Source organism: Pyrus communis, chromosome 2, assembly GCF_041283825.1.
Source record: "Pyrus communis isolate YQ-2024b chromosome 2, ASM4128382v1, whole genome shotgun sequence".
Taxonomy (NCBI): domain Eukaryota; kingdom Viridiplantae; phylum Streptophyta; class Magnoliopsida; order Rosales; family Rosaceae; genus Pyrus; species Pyrus communis.
The window spans coordinates 12,349,551-12,375,446 of record NC_142566.1 but is presented as its reverse complement, the minus strand read 5'-3'; the positions used below and the strand labels follow the sequence as shown (position 1 = coordinate 12,375,446).

The following is a 25,896-nucleotide window of genomic DNA, read 5'->3' as shown; positions in this document are numbered from 1 at the left end:
AAATGGCTAGCTAGAGGGTTCATCAATAGTTCCGTACATGAACAGCAGAATAGTTCTCTACATAAACTCATACAAATCGATTTCCAGTTATCATTCCTATAAACCATGAATGACAATGCCCCAAATTAACCGTGAACTACACAAATTAACTCTTAGATTTTCCTAATTTCCTTGAATTAGACGGATAACACATCGGCAACCAAATTATTCTTCAATAGTTCCCTACATGAACAACATAATAGAGATCCATATCAAAGATCATTAAGCTTTGTGAAAATCATAAGCATTGACATGACATTCGTAACTACGAACTGCATGATACTCCTACCATGGATATACTTAACGCGATTGTGACTAGCAACCTCCACTACTTACAAATATAATTTCATAACAATTAGGTGAAATTCCCTTATATTCTAGCATCAAATTCATGCATGCAAAATAAGTATGCATTCTTAATCAACATACAAGAATAAGTTATCAATCAAACAGATAAGTAAATCACATTCATGTTTTATGAAACAATAACTAGAGGAAATCAATTCATATCACATATATGTTCATGGCTTTGAATCCACCTCTAGCTAAAACGAGTTTAGCTCCTCATGTTTACACTTAAACAAAGATAAATTCAATTAAACATTGAAAACAAAAGATAGAATACACCTAGAAACATTCCAGCAATCCAAGCTTGAATGGCAGGGCACGGCTTCAAGGGTTTCCTCTCCTTTCTCCTTGCAAAGCTGTGGCACAATGAGAGACTTCTGTGTATGATGGATGTGTGGTGTGAATTGTGGTGAGAGACGGGTGGTGGTTGATTGCTACGGTATAAGTATTTATAGGGAGAGGGGAAATCACGATATGGGCTGAGAAAGAGGACTCCAAATCAACAAAGAACAAGGACATTTTCAATCAGATTCCAGGGAGGACAAGGAATGGCCATTGTGGCAGGTTCTAGAACTTCTAGAAGAGGTGGTGCGGCTAGAAACCAAATATTTACGTATCCTAATGTCATTTAGATGTCCTCCTTGCAGCTGGAATTAAGGTAGCAAAAGATTAGGATATGATAAGATAAGATAAGGTTGGATAAGGTTTGGATAAGGTTTCCTCCTATTAATTCTTCCAGATGTTAAGCACATTCCTAGCCTTTCTTTGACTTCAAATTCGTCCATCCACCTTGCTCCATACATATGTTATTCATTCCAAGCCCAAAACTGCTCCAAATAGCTCCAAAATGCCTTTTCTTACCACCTTTGTCAATTGGACCTACAAACACACGAAAATGCATTAAAACACTATAATAAATAGAAACTAACTCGCTAAATGCAAGGAAATAGGCCAACAAAGTCGCATAAATATGCTCCTATCAAATTCCCCCATACTTAGCTTTTGCTAGTGCCCAAGCAAGACAAAGAAAACAAAACACAACCTAAACCTTCGAACAATTGCCTCAGGACTTTCCAATGAAACATGACATGTTAAAAATCACTACTCACATACATTTTAGCCTTCCTTATTCTCGAGGTTAAACTTAATCACAGTGACCACTCACTAGCTTGCATATAATCAATTAAAGCAACATTTTGAATGTAGTAACATGCCTTAGAGAATTCCCTCAATTCCTCACTGGATATACTCTCTATTTTCACACAGATTTTCTAACTACACTCCCTACACTAGGTATATGTGAGAAGATTGATGAAAACATGTAGACTAGCACTCATATATATATAATCAAAGAAGGCACTTTCTGGAATTATTAACATGTACATGTATATGATCTCATGAATGGAATGCCACTACTTAGACGCGAGAACTAGGGACACCATATGGTCGTAGCAATTTCAAACTCCACATATTGAAACACATAACAATCAAGATAAAAGTCTAAGGGTTGTAACGGGGCTAAGGTATTGGTTTAAGAAAGAAAGGTTAGGATAAACAAAAGTTCTTAAAGCAATAGTAAGCAAAGTAATGAAATAAACACTTAGAATTCCCTTTTAAATGCAGAAATCAACTTTAAACACCCATAGGAGATTCACACAACACTTAGGGCCAGATTCAAACTTTTGGACCCTTTCTTCAACGACCAATACTTGTGAGTTCATTCTCACTTATTTCTCAACTCTTTTTCTTTCTTTTTCACGTTTTTTTTTTTCCGTGTCCTTTTCTTTTTCTTTGGTACCCAAATCATACATCTTCATATATTTTCAATGAAAAATCTTCCTCCACACCTGTTTTTCTGCAAATTGTGGATCAAAACGAATTCCCTCTAAGTCATGCTTCACTATCCTTTAAGAACAAGGGTACAGATATTCCTATTCTACGCTAGGTAAGGATAATGTGGGCTAACAAAGAAAATTAGGCTAACTAAGGCTCAAAGGGGTTAAACCTATAATACATATGCAAAGGGTAGGGCTTTTTGGCTCTGGTTTTAACTAAACAACTTTATCTTATTGTATGTTATGCAATCAATTTTATGCTTTGAAGGAAATGGGCATGAGTTCTAGTATTTGGAACTATACTAATGAAAAGGCATTCTAATTAGTAACCAAGCAAAGAAATAATGAGATCATGAAACGACTTTAGAAAGCAGATCCTTGTAATCCAGACTTAATGACACCATCTGTTAATGTAGTCAATGACTGGCTCATCTTTCCATTATTTTGTACTTGTCAGCTTAAGCATGCTTACAGTGTGGCATGTACTGTAGAAACGGTTGAGGAATTCCTTTTCAAGCTGGTCCTAGCTATTGATGGATTCAGGCTCGAGGTAAGTGTACCAATGATAGGAGCATATTTAGGCGACTTACTTAGCTTGTTTTCGTGCATCTATGTTGTTAATTCATAGTTGTTTTAGTAGTTTAAGCCATTTTCGTGTGTTTTTAGGTTCATATGGCTAAGGAAGCAAAAAGATGCATTTTGGAGCATTTTGGAGCAAAATTGGACTTGGAATGGATAGCATATGCTTGGAGCCAAAGTGTTGGACGAATTTGAAAGCCTTGTATGCACTTTGGACATAAAACAAAGGGCCTAGCCCAATCAAACAATCCTTTGAGCCATGCAAAACCTCTAGCCCAATCAACAACCCTTAGCCACATGCATTCACATGCATCACAACCCCAAAACCATCAAGAAACACCATTCACACACACATGCACTTACTCTTTCATCATTACACCACCATTCACACACACATGCACTTACTCTTTCATCATTGCACCACCATTCACACACACATGCACTTACTCTTTCATCATTGCACCACCAATTCAACACATGCATTCACACACCAACAACCTAGCTCTTTTTCCATCATTATTTCATCCACATGCACTCTCAATCATAACAACCACATTCACTCTTAAACAATCACCCACATATTCTCCCATTCCCCCTATAAATACCCTTGCATTCATTCATTCAAGGATCATCTCATTTCATACACAACACACCACAAACACTTCCATTCCTTCTCTTTGCCGTGAGTCCCCTTAGAATCCAAAACCATCTTTCCATTTCCATCACTCCTCACTCCATTCCACACTTCCATTCCCCCAAACCAACTATCCTTAGACCTTATGCTACAATAAAGAGGAAGAGAAGAGGGCCTAAACGTTCATACAATTCAAGTTTGAGTTGTTGGAATGTTTAGGTGTTTCTTTGATTTCAACGTTTAAATTCAATTCTCTTTGTTTGTACGTATGAGGAATGGAAGAGAAGAGTGCCTAAACGTTCATACAATTCAAGTTTGAGTTGTTGGAATGTTTAGGTGTTTCTTTGATTTCAAAGTTATAATAAACTAAACCCCCTTTAGCTAGGGGGTGATTCGAAATATATGTTTATGCTTGCATTTTGATTTGATTACTTCTAATTGCGTTTCATAAGTTGTGGTTCAATTTGTTTAACCGTTTGATTGATAACTTATTTATGTATGTTTATTGAGAGTGTACACTTAATTTTCATGCATGAATATGACGCTAGAATATAAGTGAGTTTCACCTAATAGTTACGAACTTATATTCACAAGTAGTGGAGGTTGCTTATAAACAATCGCGTTAAATGAATTCTTGGCATAAGTTTCATGCGTATTCCATAGTAACGAATGCCTCGTCAACACTTAAAGTTTTCATTATGCTTAATGATTTTTGATTGTATCTTTATTGTGCTTTTCACGTAAAGGACTTTTGGAGAATGTTGTGAATTGCGTTGCGCTAACCCATCCAATTCATTAACTTAAGGAAAACTTGACGGTTAATTTAAGCGGACCTAATTGACCCGGGGCGTTGAGAATTAATGATTTGTTGAAATGCAATTGGAAATCGTTTTATTATGCAAGTATAACATATGTGGAGATGAACCCCGTAGCTAACTTTCCATCCATTCAATTCCATCCATTTGTTCTTTCTTTTCTTGTTTCTGTTTTCATGTTTAATTTAACTTGTTATTCAATTATGTTAAACATGTGAAACTAATTTCTTTTTAGTTAGAAGCGAATTTGAAGCCATGGACATATGTTGGTTATGATTTGATTTACTCCAGTTATGAATTCATGAACTTTAGATGTGGGTTACTTTCCTGTTTTGATTAAGAACTTGTTTATGTATGTGGGTTGAGGGTCGACACTTAATTTGCATGCCTAAAACTTGATGCTAGGATATAAGGGAATTTCACCTAATCGTTATGAACTTATATTCATGAGTAGTAAAAATCGCTAGTCACGATTGTGTTTAGTAAACCCTAGGCTGGATTAACATGCGTATCCCATAGTTATGAATGCCTAGTCGATGTTTATGATTTCCGTTGAACTTAATGATCTTTGTTGAATGTCTCTATCATGCGTATTCCATGTGAGAGACTTTGATTAGGAATAATTTGGTTGTAATGCGTATCCCATTCAATCCAATGAATCTAGGGAAATCTGAAGGTTAATTTAAGCGGACCTAATTAACTTGGAGCATTGTCATTCATCGTTTGTTGAAGTCATAACTGGGAGTCAAATTATATGCTTATGTTCATGTGTGGATAAGGAACCCTCTAACTAGTTTTTCATCATTCTATTTTATCAATTTCGTTTTTATAATCTGTTTTAATTAGAATCTGTGCATTTAGTTTAAATTCATCCAAAACCAATCCCCCATTTATTTTAAAGTGTTAGATTAGTTAGAAATACATTTAGCTTGTGCTTATAAGTATTTTGATTCATTTTGTTTCCCAAATTCGTCCAAAGTACTCAAGGTGCTCAAAACTGCCCAGAAAGTGTTTTTTTTAGTTTCGAGTGCTTTGGGTACTGTTTGAGTCTTTTGGTTTGTTTAGTGTTTTAAAGTTTAATTTTGCATTCTTTGAGTCTAGTTTAGTGTTTTAAACTTTATTTTACGTTTTTGAGTCAGTTTCCAAGAGATTTGCAATCCCTCCTAATCCCCGGTCCAGAACGATCCCTACTTATACTTATACTACAAATCGACAAAAAGAGGGTTTAATTTGTGTGCGTATAATTCTCGCATCAAATTTTGGCGCCGTTGCCGGGGATTAGAAAATTTGCTAATCCCTTGGATTGTTTTATTTTCGTCTGTTTTTATTTTATTCTAGATTCTTAATCTTGTTTTGTTTCTTGTTTTAGGTACTTGTTTATGACTCGGAGTTCTCATCCGATTCGTGAACATATCCTGGAGTGACTGGGTTCTTCGTCCGGCTGCAAGACGTAAAAGAAAGCGCTTCTTAGGAGGCAACCCAATGCACTGAATAAAACAAAGCTTGTTCATAAAAAAAAGAAAAAAAAAAGATACTAAACATGGAGAAAGATGGAGCCTTCACAGAGGTCGTTTGCTTGAAGCCCCACTACTGGGCAAAACTCTAGAAGCAGGAGGCATCAGAGCGGAAGGCGTCGGAGCAGAAGGCGTCGAAGCGGAAGGCATAGGAGCGGAAGGCATCTGAGCAGGAGGCATCGGAGCTAGAGCATTCCAGGCCCCAATACTTGGCCAAACGCTGGACGAGCCAGGAAAAATGTGCCTCTGGAAGTAAGCCGCAAGCCTTTGATGGTCACTTTGACGGTCACTTTGCATCCGACCATTGGATTCTTGCAGCTCATCAAGCTTCCTCTTCATACCCGTCGAATAGTTGTTGGCAAGCACGTGCAAACTTCTATTCTCATACTTCAGCTGCTTGATCTCTTGCTTGAGACTTTCCACCTCTGCCATCAATGATTCCACCTGACGGGAGCGGGCAAGCAGGCGTTGGCCCATGTTGGACACAGAGCTCGCACACTGAACACTAAGTGCGAGGGACTCTTGAACGGCCAACTCATCGGACCGTCCTGACAGCAGCCTACTATCTTTTGGAGTGAGGAGGTTCCTAGCTACTATTGTAGCTGTTGTGGCGTCCTGCATCACAGAGTCTTCACCTGAAAGAGGACCGTTAGAAGATAAGAAAGAAGGGCGCCATACGTTACCTTGACGCGGCGCGCCCGTATCACTGCTAAGGCTCAATTCCAAGCTAAGGTTCGATGGGTTTGCCATTTTTCAAAAGTGTTCAAAAAGAAGGGGTGGATGGAGTTAAATTTCAAAGGGCCAGAGACGATGTTCAAAAATGCGAATTCTTCAGAGTGTGTTTGTTGTGGTGATCGATAGCTCTATAAAAAAAAAAGCCAAGGTGACGCGTCCACCGATTCAAAAAGCCGGAATTTCCGGCGGAAGTTCGGCGACGCTTTCTCTGCTTTTCAGAAAACGCGTTCAACTTTGTCAAAAGTTCACGTGGAGGTCATCATCGCAGCTACACTTTTGCCGACATGCGTAAATTTCGGCGACGCTTTCTCTGCTTTTCAGAAAATGCGTGCGACTTTGTCAAAAGAGCTCTGACAGAGCCGCATCCGCACTACCACGTGTCGTTCAGAAAGCGAAGGGGCGCCTGTGCAGAAATCGAAGGGGCGTCCGTTCAGAAATCGAAGAGCCGTTTGCTCAGAAATTGAAGAGACGTTTGTCGACAAGGGTAAAAGAACAGTACCACCACTTGATATTATCTCTATATATGTCGACCTTCGTCTTTTATGGCAAGGCAAACCTGAAGAAAATGTCCAACTCTTCCGCACCTCTGAGGGCGCTCTCCCAGCAACGCCTTTTGAAATACTCAATTTTTTCTCCCCCAAAGAAGATACCAGAAACCTGGAGTACAAATAAGGCAGAAGGAAACGGTCGATCGAAGCATGTGGAGACAACCACAACAAATACATGTGCTGCTTCATTCGCTGTTTCTTCAAAAGCAAAGGTATCTCATATCATCAAGGTCTAAAGCAAAAGTATCTCATATCATGCTCTTTCCCTGTCCTTTCCTTTGTCCTTGTTATTACTCGCATGGCAAAGTAAAACGAAAGCAATCAGAGGCACTTGGAGTCAGTCTTCTGTTCTGGAACCGACTGCCTGGAATTTATTCCTGGTTGCTTACCTAGCGTTGCTCTCGAGTAGTCATCTTCAACGGAGCAAGCAAGGCAAGGGAAAATGATACATTGAAGCATGTGGAGACAAACATAGGCTGAGTTATACTCCAACCCTTTTCAATACGAATTGGAAAGATTGAACAAAGAAACAGACCAAAGGAGTAAGCTCAGACCTTCGGGGGAGACCAAAAGAATCCTGCTGCCCATTTCAAGAGTAGCACAAAGGAAAATCAACGATGGGAGGAACCCCTGTGGAATCAACAACATCAAGCCTCAGTGCAATCAACAAGGAGAAGATGGAATTTACATTCCACAACCAGATTTGCGTCTCTAAACTCTTCTCTTTGTTAGTTACATTCTACCATGTTTAGTATGTTTAAATGCTTTTTGTGTGTTTACTTATGTTTTGTGTGAATCTATGCTTAAAACATTGAGGACAATGTTTGATTTAAGTGTGGGGGGGTAACTAATGTTGTTAATGCAAATTCTTGGGATTTTATCACCCATAACTTCAAATGTTGTTCCTTGCTGTTTTAAGGTGTTTTTAAATTGTTTTAGAGTGTTTTAGTGTGTTTTGTTTTATAACTCCGAAAATCACATAAAAATTTGAAGAAAATGTTTTGAAAAGCCTAAAAAGAGTGTTTTAAGTCGTTTTTGTGTGTTTGTGTATTAGGGTACCTTCCAACACAATGATAAGGATTTGGTTTATAATTGCATGACGGTTAGAAAGAGTTATAAACATAGAGAAAAGTTTGATTTACTCTTGGTATATGCTTGGTTATGGTTATAATGTATGACTTCACATGCAATCATAAAAGAAAAAAATTCGTTTTTGTAACATGCTTGAAGGAAGGAACTCAAACAAACGCTACAACCCTGAGAGACTTGAGCCTATAACGTTCTTTGGAGAGTATAATCTGTGATTTCTTGTTTTCTAAAGTCGTTGCATGATCTCATTATTCTTTGCTTGGTTACTACTTAGAAGGCGTTTCATCATATAGTTCCAAATGCTAGAACTCATGCCCATTTCATTCAAAGCATGTTATTGATTTGCATAACACATATTCAAGAAGAAGTTGTGTAGTGACCACCACCATAGCCAAATAGCCTTACTTCCCATACTTCGTATATGTTGTAAGTTTTAACCCCGTTGAGCCTTGTTTAGCCTTTATTCTTTATTTACCCACATTTTCCTCACCTAGCCTAGTTTAGGACAATCCCCACCCTTGTTCTTAAAAGATAGTGAGCATGACTTAATTGAATTCCTTTTGAGTTACATTATGAAAGAAAATAAGTGTGGGGGAGAGAATGTTTAAGTGTTTATGTTTTGAGATTCAAAAGAAAAAGAAAAGAAAAAAAAAAGAGAAAAGAAAGAAAGAAAGAAAAAAGAGCTTGAAAAAAAAAATGAAAGAATAAGTGATTGAAGAAAGGTTCCAAAACACCAATTATGGGCGTAAATTGTCTAAATTCTCCCTTTTTGTTCAAAAGTTGAGTTTTCATTCAAAAGTGAATTCTAAGTTGATTCAAATGCTTTGCTCACTATTTCTTTAAGAACCTTTGTTTTCCATATCCCTTCTTTGTTATCCACATACCCCAAGCCCCGTTACAACCCTTGACTTCTATCTTGAGTGTTGTGTATTTCAATTTGTGGAGTTTGAACTTGGTATGAGCATATGGTGTCACTGGTTCTCGCATCTAAGTAGTAGCATTCCATTCATGAGATCATACCTAAACATGCTTATTAACTCCAGAAATTGCTTTCTTTATGATACATATATGTGAGTATTCGTTTTCATGTTTACATCAATCTTCTCACATGTAACTAGTTTAGGGTGTGTAGTCAGAAAGTCTGAGTGAAAATTGAGTGCATATCTTGTAAGGAATTGAGCAAATTCTCTAAGGCATGTTACTACATTCAAATCATGGTTTTAAATGCTTAATTGTGAACTAGTATGTGGTGACTATAAGTAAGAATGTACTTAAGTGTAAAGATGGCTAAAATCTGTGGAAATAATGATTTTTAACTTGTCATGTGCATTGGAAATCCCTGAGACGATTGTTGGAAGGTTTAGGTTGTGTTTTACTTGTTCAGTGTCGTTTTGTTTTTGGTTTCTTTTGTTTTGTTTTGCTCGAGGACTAGCAAAAGCTAAGTGTGGGGGAATTTGATAGGAGCATATTTAGGCGACTTACTTAGCTTGTTTTCGTGCATCTATGTTGTTAATTCATAGTTGTTTTAGTAGTTTAAGCCATTTTCGTGTGTTTTTAGGTTCATATGGCTAAGGAAGCAAAAAGATGCATTTTGGAGCATTTTGGAGCAAAATTGGACTTGGAATGGATAGCATATGCTTGGAGCCAAAGTGTTGGACGAATTTGAAAGCCTTGTATGCACTTTGGACATAAAACAAAGGGCCTAGCCCAATCAAACAATCCTTTGAGCCATGCAAAACCTCTAGCCCAATCAACAACCCTTAGCCACATGCATTCACATGCATCACAACCCCAAAACCATCAAGAAACACCATTCACACACACATGCACTTACTCTTTCATCATTACACCACCATTCACACACACATGCACTTACTCTTTCATCATTGCACCACCATTCACACACACATGCACTTACTCTTTCATCATTGCACCACCAATTCAACACATGCATTCACACACCAACAACCTAGCTCTTTTTCCATCATTATTTCATCCACATGCACTCTCAATCATAACAACCACATTCACTCTTAAACAATCACCCACATATTCTCCCATTCCCCCTATAAATACCCTTGCATTCATTCATTCAAGGATCATCTCATTTCATACACAACACACCACAAACACTTCCATTCCTTCTCTTTGCCGTGAGTCCCCTTAGAATCCAAAACCATCTTTCCATTTCCATCACTCCTCACTCCATTCCACACTTCCATTCCCCCAAACCAACTATCCTTAGACCTTATGCTACAATAAAGAGGAAGAGAAGAGGGCCTAAACGTTCATACAATTCAAGTTTGAGTTGTTGGAATGTTTAGGTGTTTCTTTGATTTCAACGTTTAAATTCAATTCTCTTTGTTTGTACGTATGAGGAATGGAAGAGAAGAGTGCCTAAACGTTCATACAATTCAAGTTTGAGTTGTTGGAATGTTTAGGTGTTTCTTTGATTTCAAAGTTATAATAAACTAAACCCCCTTTAGCTAGGGGGTGATTCGAAATATATGTTTATGCTTGCATTTTGATTTGATTACTTCTAATTGCGTTTCATAAGTTGTGGTTCAATTTGTTTAACCGTTTGATTGATAACTTATTTATGTATGTTTATTGAGAGTGTACACTTAATTTTCATGCATGAATATGACGCTAGAATATAAGTGAGTTTCACCTAATAGTTACGAACTTATATTCACAAGTAGTGGAGGTTGCTTATAAACAATCGCGTTAAATGAATTCTTGGCATAAGTTTCATGCGTATTCCATAGTAACGAATGCCTCGTCAACACTTAAAGTTTTCATTATGCTTAATGATTTTTGATTGTATCTTTATTGTGCTTTTCACGTAAAGGACTTTTGGAGAATGTTGTGAATTGCGTTGCGCTAACCCATCCAATTCATTAACTTAAGGAAAACTTGACGGTTAATTTAAGCGGACCTAATTGACCCGGGGCGTTGAGAATTAATGATTTGTTGAAATGCAATTGGAAATCGTTTTATTATGCAAGTATAACATATGTGGAGATGAACCCCGTAGCTAACTTTCCATCCATTCAATTCCATCCATTTGTTCTTTCTTTTCTTGTTTCTGTTTTCATGTTTAATTTAACTTGTTATTCAATTATGTTAAACATGTGAAACTAATTTCTTTTTAGTTAGAAGCGAATTTGAAGCCATGGACATATGTTGGTTATGATTTGATTTACTCCAGTTATGAATTCATGAACTTTAGATGTGGGTTACTTTCCTGTTTTGATTAAGAACTTGTTTATGTATGTGGGTTGAGGGTCGACACTTAATTTGCATGCCTAAAACTTGATGCTAGGATATAAGGGAATTTCACCTAATCGTTATGAACTTATATTCATGAGTAGTAAAAATCGCTAGTCACGATTGTGTTTAGTAAACCCTAGGCTGGATTAACATGCGTATCCCATAGTTATGAATGCCTAGTCGATGTTTATGATTTCCGTTGAACTTAATGATCTTTGTTGAATGTCTCTATCATGCGTATTCCATGTGAGAGACTTTGATTAGGAATAATTTGGTTGTAATGCGTATCCCATTCAATCCAATGAATCTAGGGAAATCTGAAGGTTAATTTAAGCGGACCTAATTAACTTGGAGCATTGTCATTCATCGTTTGTTGAAGTCATAACTGGGAGTCAAATTATATGCTTATGTTCATGTGTGGATAAGGAACCCTCTAACTAGTTTTTCATCATTCTATTTTATCAATTTCGTTTTTATAATCTGTTTTAATTAGAATCTGTGCATTTAGTTTAAATTCATCCAAAACCAATCCCCCATTTATTTTAAAGTGTTAGATTAGTTAGAAATACATTTAGCTTGTGCTTATAAGTATTTTGATTCATTTTGTTTCCCAAATTCGTCCAAAGTACTCAAGGTGCTCAAAACTGCCCAGAAAGTGTTTTTTTTAGTTTCGAGTGCTTTGGGTACTGTTTGAGTCTTTTGGTTTGTTTAGTGTTTTAAAGTTTAATTTTGCATTCTTTGAGTCTAGTTTAGTGTTTTAAACTTTATTTTACGTTTTTGAGTCAGTTTCCAAGAGATTTGCAATCCCTCCTAATCCCCGGTCCAGAACGATCCCTACTTATACTTATACTACAAATCGACAAAAAGAGGGTTTAATTTGTGTGCGTATAATTCTCGCATCAACCAATCAAAGGCATTACCTTTCAGAAAGTACACGAACTGCTTAACGAGGTAGTTTCCCTCTGTTCTAGTGTTGTTGCAAGTTTCGATGAAATGGGCAATATGTTGTTTGGGATTGCCCTTTCCATCGAATTGCATTATCTTTGGCAGTAGATAACCCCTTGGCATCCTCAAGGCCTCAATCTTTTTAGAGTAGGGTTTTGAGTACAGCATGGAGTCATCTCCTACAGCTGCTGGATGAAGAGAGATCCCATGAGTGCTATCGCTTGGTCCAGCTTTTCTTTAGCATTTTCCACCAGAGGCTCTTCCTTTTCGTCGGTTTCCTCGTTTGGTGGATCAACCTGTGGGTCAGCCTTATCGTCATGTTGCACTCTAGACGGATTACGAGCATAGCAATTTGCTAGTCCTTTTCCACCACAGTCCTTGTCAGCCTTGTAATTGCTTCACTCATTTGAGCCAGCTGATCCTCGATGGAAGTCGCGCCAATAGTCATGACTTGTTTAGCTACGGGGCACGAGCTGCTGGAGTCGGCATTAGAAGTCAAAGACTTAGAGTATCTCATTGGACTTTTTTTCCCTTAATGTCCTTAGTAAGGCCAGGGTGATCACAGGTTCGTGTCTTAGGTGCTCTTGCTCATTTAGCAAAGTTGATGGAGGGGTGGAAGGCACAACAGAGAGAGTTTTTGCCTTGTTTCGGGTTGTGACGCCAAAGTGCCACTACTAGCGGCAAAGATGCCTTTGTTCTTCGTGTTGGGAATGGGAACAACTTGATCCTTTCTTGATGCCATTTATGCAGTTGTTGAAGACAAAGATGAGAGGCAGAGAGGTCCCATTGGGCGTGCTAAATTTGTAAATAAGAAAATTCTGTATCGAAGAAAGAAGAACACGTGTACATGATGCGAAATATATAAGCACACAAATTAAAACCCTCTTTTGACAATTGTAGTATATGTATAAGTAAGGATCGTTCTAAACCAGGGATTAGGAGGGATTGCTAAATCACTTGAAAACTAACTCAAAAACGTAAAACAAAGGTTAAAACACTAAACTAGACTCAAAGAATGCAAAACTAAACACTAAAACACTAAAACAAACCAAAAGACTCAGAACAGCAACAAAACAACTCTTTTTGGGTTTTTCAAAACAATTTTTCAAATTTTTATGGGATTTTCGGATTTTTAAGTCAACACACACTAAAACACTCTAAAATAGCTTAAAAACACTTAAAAACAGCAAGGAACAACATTGGAAGTTATGGGTGATAAAATCCCACGAATTTGCATCAACAACACTTAGTTACCCCCCCCCCCCCCCACACTTAAATCAAACATTGTCCTCAATGTTTCAAGCCTAAAATCACACCAAACAAAAGTAAACACATAAACAGCAACTAAACACACTAAGCATGGCAGAATGTAAATAACAAAGAGAAGAGGCTAGGGACGTAAATCTGGTTATGGAGTGTAAATGCCATCCTCTCCTTGGTGATTGCATGGGTTGCCTCCCACGAAGCGCTTGCTTTAACGTCTTGCAGCCGGATGATGGTATGCTCATTCCCCATTGGAGCCCACGACATGGAATGGGATCTCCTCCACAACATGCTCAACAAAGTTCTCATAGTAGGGTTTCAACCTATGGCCATTCACCTTGAATTCTTGTCCAGTTTTCAAACTTTGTATTTGGACTGCACCATGCACAAAAACATTAGTGATAACAAATGGACCAACCCACTTAAAACGTAACTTACCGGGGAATAACCGAAGACGGGAATTAAATAACAACACTTTCTGCCTGATTGAGAAGGTTTTGCCTCTAATCATCTTGTCATGGAATACCTTGGTCTTCTCTTTGTAAATCTAGGCATTCTCATAAGCCTCATGCCTAATCTCTTCTAGCTCGTTCAATTGTAGCTTCCTATGGTTTCCAGCCATGTCCACATCCATATTGAAAGTCTTAACCGCCCAATGTGCCTTGTGTTCAAGCTCCACGGGTAAATGGCATGGCTTGCCATAGACTAGCCGAAATGGGGACATTCCAATGGGCGTTTTGTAAGCCGTTCGATACGCCCACAATGCATCTTCCAAATGCAAGCTCTAATCTTTTTTATTTGGCCCAACGGTCTTTTCCAAGATTTGCTTTATTTCTCGATTTGAAACTTCGGCTTGGCCACTGGTTTGGGGGTGATAAGGTGTGGAAACCTTATGCATCACGTTGTACTTCTTAAGCAACGCCTCAATGGTGCGGTTGCAAAAATGAGACCCACCATCGCTTATGAGCACTCTAGGCATCCCAAATCTAGAGAAAATGTTAGATTTGACAAATAATCAACCGCAAGTAAAATGTAAGTAAAACCAAAAGAGATAGGGAAAGGACCTATAAAATCAATACCCTAAACATCAAAGATTTCAACAACAAGGATTGGGGTTTGCGGCATTTGGTCTCTTTGGCCTAAACTTCCTGTCCTTTGACAACGATCACATCTTAAGCAAAAAGCCCTAGCATCTCTAAACAATGTAGGCCAATAAAAACCACTTTCAAGAACCTTAAAAGCTGTGCGTTGTGTGCCAAAGTGTCCACCCCATGCATATGTATGGCAAAAACTCAAAATGGAATTAAACTCAGATTCATGAACACAACGACTCACAATCTGACCCGGGCAGATTTTCCACAAATAAGGGTCGTCCCAAACATAAAAACGTGCATCCTTTTTTAGTTTATCACGTTGGGCCTTGCTTAAGGTGTTAGGAACTTGCTTAGACACCAAAAAATTGACCAAATCGGCATACCAAGGGGTACTTACCTCAACGGACAGAACTTGTTCATCCGGAAACGTTTTTGAAATAGGAAGGGCCTCTTCTTCACGCACCATTTGACTTAGGTGGTCAGCCACCACGTTTTCACATCCCTTCTTGTCCCTAATTTCAATGTCGAATTCTTGAAGTAGGAGCATCCAACGAATGAGCCTTGGTTTGGCCTCCTTTTTGGTGAGAAGATACTTCAAGGCTGCATGGTCAGTGAAAACAATTAATTTAGTACCAATTAGATATGATCTAAACTTATCTAATGCAAATACAACCGCCAAAAGTTCTTTTTCAGTTGTAGAATAATTCAATTGAGCATCATTTAAGGTGTGTGAAGCATAATAAATAACATGTGGCTGTTTGTTTTTCCTTTGGCCCAACACAGCTCCAAGGGCATAATCCGATGCATCACACATCAATTCAAAGGGAATTGACCAATCTGGTGGAGTGATGATTGGTGCCGTGGTGAAGAGGTCCTTGAGATGGTTGAATGCTTTCTCACACGCCTCGTTGAACTCGAAAGATACTTCCTTTTGTAGGAGACGGCATAGGGGTTGTGCAATCTTGGAAAAGTCCTTGATAAATCGTCGATAGAATCCTGCATGACCAAGAAAAGAACGAACCTCTCTCACCGAAGTAGGAGAGGGTAAGTAGCGTACAAGATCTATTTTAGACTTATCAACTTCAATTCCTTTTTCAGAGATTATATGACCCAAAACAATACCTTGTTTAACCATAAAGTGGCATTTCTCCCAATTTAACACAAGGTTTGTTTCAACACAACGTTTCAAGATTAAAGTGAGATTAGCCAAACAATTATCGAAGGAATCACCAAACACACTAAAGTCATCCATGAATATCTCAATAATCCTTTCAACATAATCAGAAAATATGCTAATCATACACCTTTGAAACGTGGTAGGAGCATTGCACAAACCGAATGGCGTGCGTTGATATGCAAACGTTCCAAAGGGACAAGTAAAAGTGGTATTTTCTTGATCATCCGGGGCAATAACAATTTGATTATAACCAGAATATCCGTCAAGAAAACAATAAAAGGAATGACCTGCTGACCTCTCAAGCATTTGATCTAGGAACGGCAATGAGAAGTGGTCCTTCCTTGTGGTGGCGTTTATCTTCCTATAATCAATGCATACGCGCCAACCGGTTTGGATTCGGGTGGGCACAAGCTCATTCTCCACATTCTCCACAACCGTCACTCCAGATTTCTTGGGAACACATTGGATAGGTGAAACCCAACGGCTATCGGAGATGGGGTAAATCAGTCCACAATCAAGGAGTTTGATTATCTCCTTTTTCACCACTTCCATCATCGGAGGGTTGAGACGGCGTTGAGCCTCTCTAGTTGGTTTGGCCCCCTCCTCAAGAAATATGTGATGCATACATGTTGTGGGACTAATACCTTTGATATCGGCCAAGGTCCAACCTAGGGCAGATTTGAACTCCTTCAAAACACGCACTAGTTTCTCTTTTTCTTATGCCGTGAGTGATGAAGAAATAATGGCAGGTAAGGTCTCCTTTTCCCCCAAGAAAATGTACTTCAAATGGCTAGGTAGTGGTTTGAGATCAAGGATAGGTGCCTGAATTATGGATGGAAGCAACTTGTTAGTTGAAATGGGAATTGAATCAAAGTTAGAAGACTTACCATCGTGCTTAGGCAATGACTCAAGGGCAGCAACCAACTCAATGAATTCCTTGTTGGAAATATGCCCTGAAAGTCAATCTTTGGAAGAAACCTTTCAGGACAATGTAATGATGTATATATGACTCTTATACATCGGAAGGCAAAGATACTAATTAGGACTATCTCAATGAACGAAATATGTCCTCAATAATGAATCCATGGACAATGGATTGATGGAAGAAGTAATCTAAAGATGATTAGACTACAGAGACCTTCTTCTCATAACCATTATGTCCAAAAAGGTTCCTGGTCATAGGATTGTCGGAGGGATACTGTCAATGCATAGACCGGTACATACTATGTCTGCTTCAAATGGAAGGATGGAAAGTCTCATCCCATTCGTGTAGTGACACTAAGACAAGTATGTAGGTGCTCATTAAGGGAATGAGTTCACTGAACACAATCGAACGAGAGTACTTGCATGGAGGTCTACTCATATGTCAAGCAAGTAACTCTGAAGGTTGGAATAATGTAAGTAATCCTTTGACCTGAGACATCATAGATGTCTAATGGTTAGGTCCTTGATCTTTGATCATGTCAAACGACATTCCATTGGAGTGTCCACGGCATTGTTGGGGTTAAGGTATCTAAACATGTAGGCATGTGAATGATCAACAAGGAATCTCTGATCCTCGTTATGAGAGGAAGAATACTCTGAGATATGATTCGGGAATCTTCGGCCGAAGTCTCGAGCGTAATAAAGGAAAACGTTCCTATGCGACTCAATTGAATCATATAAGAAAGCACAATCACATTAGGGGTTTGACATAGTATATCCATACCCTAGTGATGTGATTGAGAGTATTGTTTTAGAGAAGGATCGAATTACATTGTAATTCCAACTGAATAGGTTCTCCGAATGAACTTCTACATTAGCTTGGGTAGCCATGATATATGTTTAGATGTCACTCATGGCTTGTGAGTTCTTCTAGATGATTAAATGTAGTCATCAAAGAAGAAGGTGAATTAAAAGTAAGTTTTAATTCACTAAGTGGATGGATTAAATATAATCAATTGGATTGGTGCCAATCACCTCACTGCCTTGCTAATTAGAACCTAAAAGATTGTTCACCAATACACTCTTGTAGTGAGTAACTAATGGATGATGGAAATAATTAATTGGATTAATTAAGTGTTGTGATTAATTTAGAAAGTCTAAAGAAATCATAAAAGCGATAAAAGATCGTTTTGGGCTTAAAGAAATGTTCGGGTTTAATTGGGCCCATTGGGCCTAAACCCATTGGGCTTTTATTCAAGCATTGGATGACTTGAAATAATAAAAGCCCAAGGCCCAAACAACACTAAGAAGGCCAGCCAAAGAGAGGGAGAGAGAAGGTCAATTGTTGACTTGTTTCTTTATGTTATAAAAGGAACTTTATAATGAAAGTTTCAAAAAGGGGGGTTTTTTTTTTGTGTGTTCAAAACAACAAAAGAGAAAAGAAAATAACTCTCTCTAACACTAAAAGGGCCGGCCACCATAGGGGGATTTTAGCTAATCATTTTATCACCCCTTTGGTTATTCCTTCATCCTTCTCGCTACACTAGTGGGTGAGGATCTTTAGAGGTTTTCAATTTTGGAAACTTGAAGAGAACCTAGGAGCACTCATTCTCAACAAAGTGGAGAAGGCAAGGAGGGAGGCTAGGCTCAAGGAGTTCAAGGAGCAAAGAGCTTGGAGGTGGTCCATCCTTGGTCTAAGATCTAGATCAAGAGGTATAAAACTACTCCTAAACTTTGTTCTTCAATAAATTGTTTTTGATGCATCATAAATAAACCTATGAATCTTGAAGGGGATTTTCATGACTAGAGCTTTGATATTAATTGATGACATGCTTCCGTTGTTTTCGTATATAAATTTTGAATTTTATATGCATGCTAGTCAATAGAAATCCCACATAAATGTCATATTTTCCCTTCAAGTGGTATCAGAGCCAAAGGTTTATATTTGATGTGTCCTTTTGGATTTTATGCATATGGGTATTAATTTTATGTTTGACATATTAGTTCTTCATTCAAAGTATGTTTATCTTTTGTTTTTCAAATGTTGAAAAATTGTGAATCAATAGTTGAAAAAGATATGTATGCAAAAGGTGTTTTGGATGCATGAATGAAGAGTGAGTTTAGAACAAATTTTGGGGTTTTGAATCATAGGGAGGGCACGGCAAAAGGGAATTTTTGGCTATGTGTTTGTGTTTTGTTTTGAACCTCACACACACACTTTGAAGCTAGAAAAATGTGTTCTTGAAGTTCTTGGTTATGTTCTTGGTGTTCATGGTTTTGTTTTTTGAAAATAGTTTTATTTAAGTTCATAAATAGTTTTATGGATTTGGATGATATTCTTATCATCAATATTTATTACAAAAGGTTTTTTCAATCCTAGACTTCTTTAGGATATTTTAAAACTTTTTCCCTAATTTCCTTAAAGCAAAATCAAGTGCAAGCATAATTTGAATTCTTTTTCTTCTTTATGTTGAAATAATGCAAGGTGGGTGAGACCTACCCACCTCCCCCTTCATATGGCCGGCCAAACTCAATGGATTTCCCACTTGAGGATCCTTTTGTAATCATGAAAAGTTTGGTTTTACTTTTAGTATTTATGGTTTAACCCCTAACTTTTTCATATTTGCATTTAGACCCCTACTATTTAAAAATTGAAATGTTTGATTTTAATTTTGTTTAATGTTTAAACTCATCATTTAATTATGCCCATATGCACTAAATCTAATTGATTATGTTGCATTCCATTTAATCATTTAATGTGATTAAGTAATTAGAAAATGGGTGACTATGGACTTATGCCTTAAACGATAATTGAGCTACGAGAATAAGGCGCTAAACTCAAATTGTTTGAACCTTGGGAATGTGTTTTAATTTCTATTTCAATTAGACCTTATCATGTTTGACATTAATCTATCTCTCCCTCTTAGTATGTGTAATTTGTAGGAATTTGTACAAATCGGTTTGTAATTCTTATTACTTCTTAATCTCTTTTAGTTAGTTGATTCCCTCTAGTACTAGAGTAGAGTTTCTTTAACTATTGGTAAGGAGACATATTTAAAAGAGGGTTTTGACATGAGATAAAAAGATTAAATGGGTCCAACGCCCTAATTAGCAATGAATCATTGTCTTTCATTTCTAATGGCTCAATCAAAAATGTTTTAATTGAATTGAAAGCACGTAATTAAATTGACACAACCTCCCCGAGATCTTATTCAACAATGTTGGCTCGTTGTTGAATTAACCAATAAGTCCATGGTCATCCAAGAGCCTAAGATGACTATAAAGTCCAATTTCAAGGGAATGCAAAAACCGTAGTAGTAGTAGTTACTTCCAATATTTGAAAAATTCGTTTTTGATATTGATTTGTTTTTTTCTCAAAACAAATAGTGGGAGTATCATACGCTACTAAACAATAATGAATACAATTAGTAGTTATATGTATCTCCAATATTTTGAAAAATGTTTTGATATTGATTTGTTTTATGAAAACGAATAGTGGGGATATTGTATGCTACTAATTTCATTAAACTTTGGACTAGTAGTTATAATAGGACACAATTTATTTGAATGTGTTTAAATAAATAAAATTGATGAGACCTTAAAATCCCTCAATCAAATACAATATTAAGTTGAAAGCGTAAGAGTGCTTTGAACACTTTTTTCGTGGCCTTCCACCATGGTAGGCTCCAATCGTTTATGACTTGTACACCGCCTTTACCCTATCATGGGGGAGTACAAAGTGCATGCTTATACTCAGGAGGAGTCTATTTAAAAACATTTGATGTGGTGAAAGTAGGCAACAAGTGTAACCAACATCGTATCATCGTGAGGTTATACTTGGACCCCTATCTAAACCGGCATGGTGGGTAAGAACTTAACTAAGAAGAAATGGTGCCAACATCGTATCATCGTGAGGCATTATTCTCTAGAGGCCAATAAGATAGGTAATCACAAGAGGTTGTTGTGAATGGGTAAGTATACCCTCTCATTATTATTTTTGCTAGCCGACATCGTATCATCGTGAGGTGGGCTTGGTAATAGTGAGCCTCCTATAACCTGCTAGGAGCTTTCTTTGAAATCTCCCGGATTCCATCTTGAGGGATATGGAATTTGCCAAAAATGGTGGGTGGTGTCATTCAGTTCAAAGACCCGAATCGTGTGACTTAATCAACAATCAAACTAATTTATTTTATTGTTTATGTATTTAGATATGGTTGGAAGCACACTCGCGAAAATACTCGACAAACATTGCCTAGAGGGGCACAATTTCCCATCATGGTATCGTAATGTCAAGATTCTCCTAACATTGGAGAAGATTGTTTACGTACTAGACAAAGCTCCACTTCACATACCTCTTGGCCCTTCGGCCACTAAGGATGAACGTGCTAAGTTTGACAAGCACATTGAGGATGACACACAAGCCAAGTGCTATCTGTTGGCTTCCATGAATGAGGAGCTACAGAGACAGCACGAGGGCATGGACAGTGCATTTTCCATAATACTCCATCTTACGGAGTTATATGGTGAAGGGACGCGCAACCGTCGCTTTAGCACTATCTGTGAACTTGTGAAGACCAAGATGGTCAAGGGGGCTCCAGTGCATCTACATGCACTGAAGATGATAGGATTCATTGAACAACTGGAGAACCTAGGTACTCCACTTGATGGGGAATTGGCCCAGGACTTTATATTGGCTTCTCTTTCTGATTCATTCTCACAGTTCGTAATGAACTACAATATGAATAAAATGGATAGTACTCTCTCTGAGTTACTAAACATGTTAGTAACTGCTGAGAAAACTATGATGAAAGAGAACGTTGTAGGGACTTCTGCAGTAGCCTACAACAAGCCATCCTCTTCCAAGTCTTAGCCGCAAGGCAAAGGCAAAGGGAAGGAGAAGAAGTCACCCACTCTTAAGCCGAAAGGAGGAGTGAAGAAAAAGAAAGCAATGGAGCCCAAGGGGGCTTGACACCACTGTGGAAAGGAGGGGCATTGGAAGAGGAATTGCAGGTTATACCTTGCAACTCTTAAGGACAAGCCACAAGGTATGGTTTATGTTCTTATTTTCAATTCTAATTGTTAGATCTTCTAAATATTTATATTTGATATAAAATGCTAATCACTTGTATAATTGTATATAGGTGGAGGAGCTAAGTAGAAGAGGAACAAGCAAAGAAAAGAGTGGAGAAGGGTTCGGTCACCATGTTTTTTGCTTACTACTTGGGAAGTTTGTTTAGGCATTTAAAGATTGTCTTTAAAACTTTCTTATTGTGTTAAGAACTTATTATGTGGCTTCATATGATGGAAGACCACTATTAATGCCTAAATGTTTGAAGGTACTTAAATAAGTCTCTAAATGTTTAGAGATAATTCCTTTTAAGTTAAACATTGTGAATGTTTGTGTTATCATATTAATGTAATGTGATGAATGCCTTCTAATAAATAAAATATTTCCTTAAAGTAATGTTATGAATTGAATATTGTCTTGTTGTATCCTAATTGAGATACATGATTATAATGATATTAGAAATAAGAAAAACGTTTCTTATATGGTTATCACTTAAACCACAATAATCAAGATCACTCTTGATTCAATTATTAGTTTTGAAAAATTAATTGGACATTCTTAAAATTGTTTTAAAATGTCAAGTGTGTTAGTGATTAAACCAAGAATGAAGTGTCTAAATCAATAAAATGTTTAAAGATTTTAGTCACTTAATAACAAGACATCAACTTAGTGAAGAGTGAAACAAATGAGCTTGAAAGGTTTTAAAGCTACTACACAATGTCCTCAACCCGTATACTCCACGTTTATACATTTTTTTGAATGTATGAAATGATTTCTCATTAAAGTCATGAGAAATAGTGGGAGGTGAGAAATTGGATATAAACTTGAATATGATTGGTTTATAGTTGTCTAAATAATAATAGTACTTGACTATTATTGAGAGTTTATAATTTTAATTGTTAAAAGACTCAAGCTCTACAAAACGTTAATATTCTATGTTGTGTAACATTCTAAAGAATAGTCTTTGAATGTAGGTTTCGTCAACCTAGCATAAAATGGTTATATGTTGGGAGTTGTCCATCATTCTCTTTTATGAGAACAAGCTAAATAACAAAGCATATGGACAAGTTGATGAAACAAAAGGGAATAGTTTCAAAATGAGTCACAACATATAGTTTAACAACAAGACAATCCGAATTCGTCACCTTATGTAACTATAATGCTCTATGTAGTTTTGATAAAGAATTCTATCAACCACCTAGAAGGAATGGTTGAGTTTCTATATCCTTAGTAGAAGCCATGCTTTCACTAAAGACTTGGATAATTCTTATATGACTACATTAAAGTCTTAGTATGACTAAAACTTGAAGTATGGTGTATGACACCATTTAAATGATTCATTTAAATAACTTGTGTTAGCTAGCGTTGTTGATAGTCTCAAAATTGTTGAGACATCATTAATAAGCTAATGGATCTCAATGATTGTCAATAGATCCAAAACAAGTTAGTGGGAGCAATATGCATTCAAATCAAGAAAATTTAAGTGTTAAGTTTTTGAATGAATGCTAAGTTACAACAAGCCCAATGGGAATGATGTCATAATTTGAGCAACAAGATATGAATAAAGTCTATTTGATAGACTTGATCAAACCTAGATGTTACTCGAAAAATGACAAGACATGACATGGTTAATTTTAAGTATAGACTTGAAATTGGACTTATTGATATAACAAAGGCTATCTCAAGGAAGTTATATGGGGAAATTAAATCTCAAATATTGAAGATTTAAGAAAGCATTTTACTATATGATAGAAAATCACTTTCATAACCCTTATAATAAATGTGTCATAAAATCACAAAAGGGACACATGTATGGACTTGTGAGTAAATATCAAAAGGTGATAAACCACATGGGTTGTCACTTTAAGATATTACTATATCCCAGGATCAGAACCATAGCAACTGAAAGAGTATTATTGCCTTTAAGAAAGGAACATCAGAGTGGGACTCTAGAAGCGTGCATTCACTTAGGTTATGAACCAAAGTGAAAATAATCCATTTTAAACAAATGGAACTTCATAATGAATGAAGTACTAATCGTATGAATATATATTGATAGTATTGTACTACAATGGTCTCAAGGATTGGAGCAAAGTTTGTATAAAGTATACAAACGAAATATATGTCGATATATTGTTTTAGAAACTGCTTCAAAAGGTGTTTTGAATGAAAGGGGTTCTTTTAGAACCAATTATTGAATCCAAACCATAAGGTCGTTAGTAGGATACTACGACGTAATGGGGTGATAGCTCAAGCCATGGAATCAAGGTCTCATCAAAGTATTCGAACACAAGAAAGAGACATCATCAAAATGTTTTAGAAACATTTGATAAGTAAATCCCTTTTAAATTAAAAGGTGATTAAATACATAACCAAGTTAACCTACGAGCATAAGCTCACTCAACTAGCATGTATAAGTTACACTAGTGATTGACTTTAGTGCAAGTGGGAGATTGTTGGAAATATGCCCTGAAAGTCAATCTTTGGATGAAACCTTTCAGGACAATGTAATGACGTATATATGACTCTTATACATCGGAAGGCAAAGATACTAATTAGGACTATCTCAATGAACGAAATATGTCCTAAATAATGAATCCATGGACAATGGATTGATGGAAGAAGTAATCTAATGATGATTAGACTACAGAGACCTTCTTCTCATAACCATTATGTCTAAAAAGGTTCCTGGTCATAAGATTGTCGGAGGGATACTGACAATGCATAGACCGGTACATACTATGTCTGCTTCAAATGGAAGGATGGAAAGTCTCATCCCATTCGTGTAGTGACACTAAGACAAGTATGTAGGTGCTCATTAAGGGAATGAGTTCACTGAACACAATCGAACGAGAGTACTTGCATGGAGGTCTACTCACATGTCAAGCAAGTAACTCTGAAGGTTGGAATAATGTAAGTAATCCTTTGACCTGAGACATCATAGATGTCTAATGGTTAGGTCCTTGATCTTTGATCATGTCAAACGACATTCCATTGGAGTGTCCACGGCATTGTTGGGGTTAAGGTATCTAAACATGTAGGCATGTGAATGATCAACAAGGAATCTCTGATCCTCGTTATGAGAGGAAGAATACTCTGAGATATGATTCGGGAATCTTCGGCCGAAGTCTCGAGCGTAATAAAGGAAAACGTTCCTATGCGACTCAATTGAATCATATAAGAAAGCAAAATCACATTAGGGGTTTGACATAGTATATCCATACCCTAGTGATGTGATTGAGAGTATTGTTTTAGAGAAGGATCGAATTACATTGTAATTCCAACTGAATAGGTTCTCCGAATGAACTTCTACATTAGCTTGGGTAGCCATGATATATGTTTAGATGTCACTCATGGCTTGTGAGTTCTTCTAGATGATTAAATGTAGTCATCAAAGAAGAAGGTGAATTAAAAGTAAGTTTTAATTCACTAAGTGGATGGATTAAATATAATCAATTGGATTGGTGCCAATCACCTCACTGCCTTGCTAATTAGAACCTAAAAGATTGTTCACCAATACACTCTTGTAGTGAGTAACTAATGGATGATGGAAATAATTAATTGGATTAATTAAGTGTTGTGATTAATTTAGAAAGTCTAAAGAAATCATAAAAGCGATAAAAGATCGTTTTGGGCTTAAAGAAATGTTCGGGTTTAATTGGGCCCATTGGGCCTAAACCCATTGGGCTTTTATTCAAGCATTGGATGACTTGAAATAATAAAAGCCCAAGGCCCAAACAATTGTTGACTTGTTTCTTTATGTTATAAAAGGAACTTTATAATGAAAGTTTCAAAAAGGGTTTTTTTTTTTTGTGTGTTCAAAACAACAAAAGAGAAAAGAAAATAACTTTCTCTAACACTAAAAGGGCCGGCCACCATAGGGGGATTTCAGCTAATCATTTTATCACCCCTTTGGTTATTCCTTCATCCTTCTCGCTACACTAGTGGGTGAGGATCTTTAGAGGTTTTCAATTTTGGAAACTTGAAGAGAACCTAGGAGCACTCATTTTCAACAA

The 25,896-nt window shown here is 37.1% G+C and overlaps 1 pseudogene; it reads left to right on the top strand.

Moving 5' to 3' along the window:
- Positions 1-21,197: 21,197 nt before the first annotated feature.
- LOC137740667 (uncharacterized) lies at positions 21,198-21,970 on the top strand (annotated as a pseudogene).
- Positions 21,971-25,896: the final 3,926 nt, after the last annotated feature.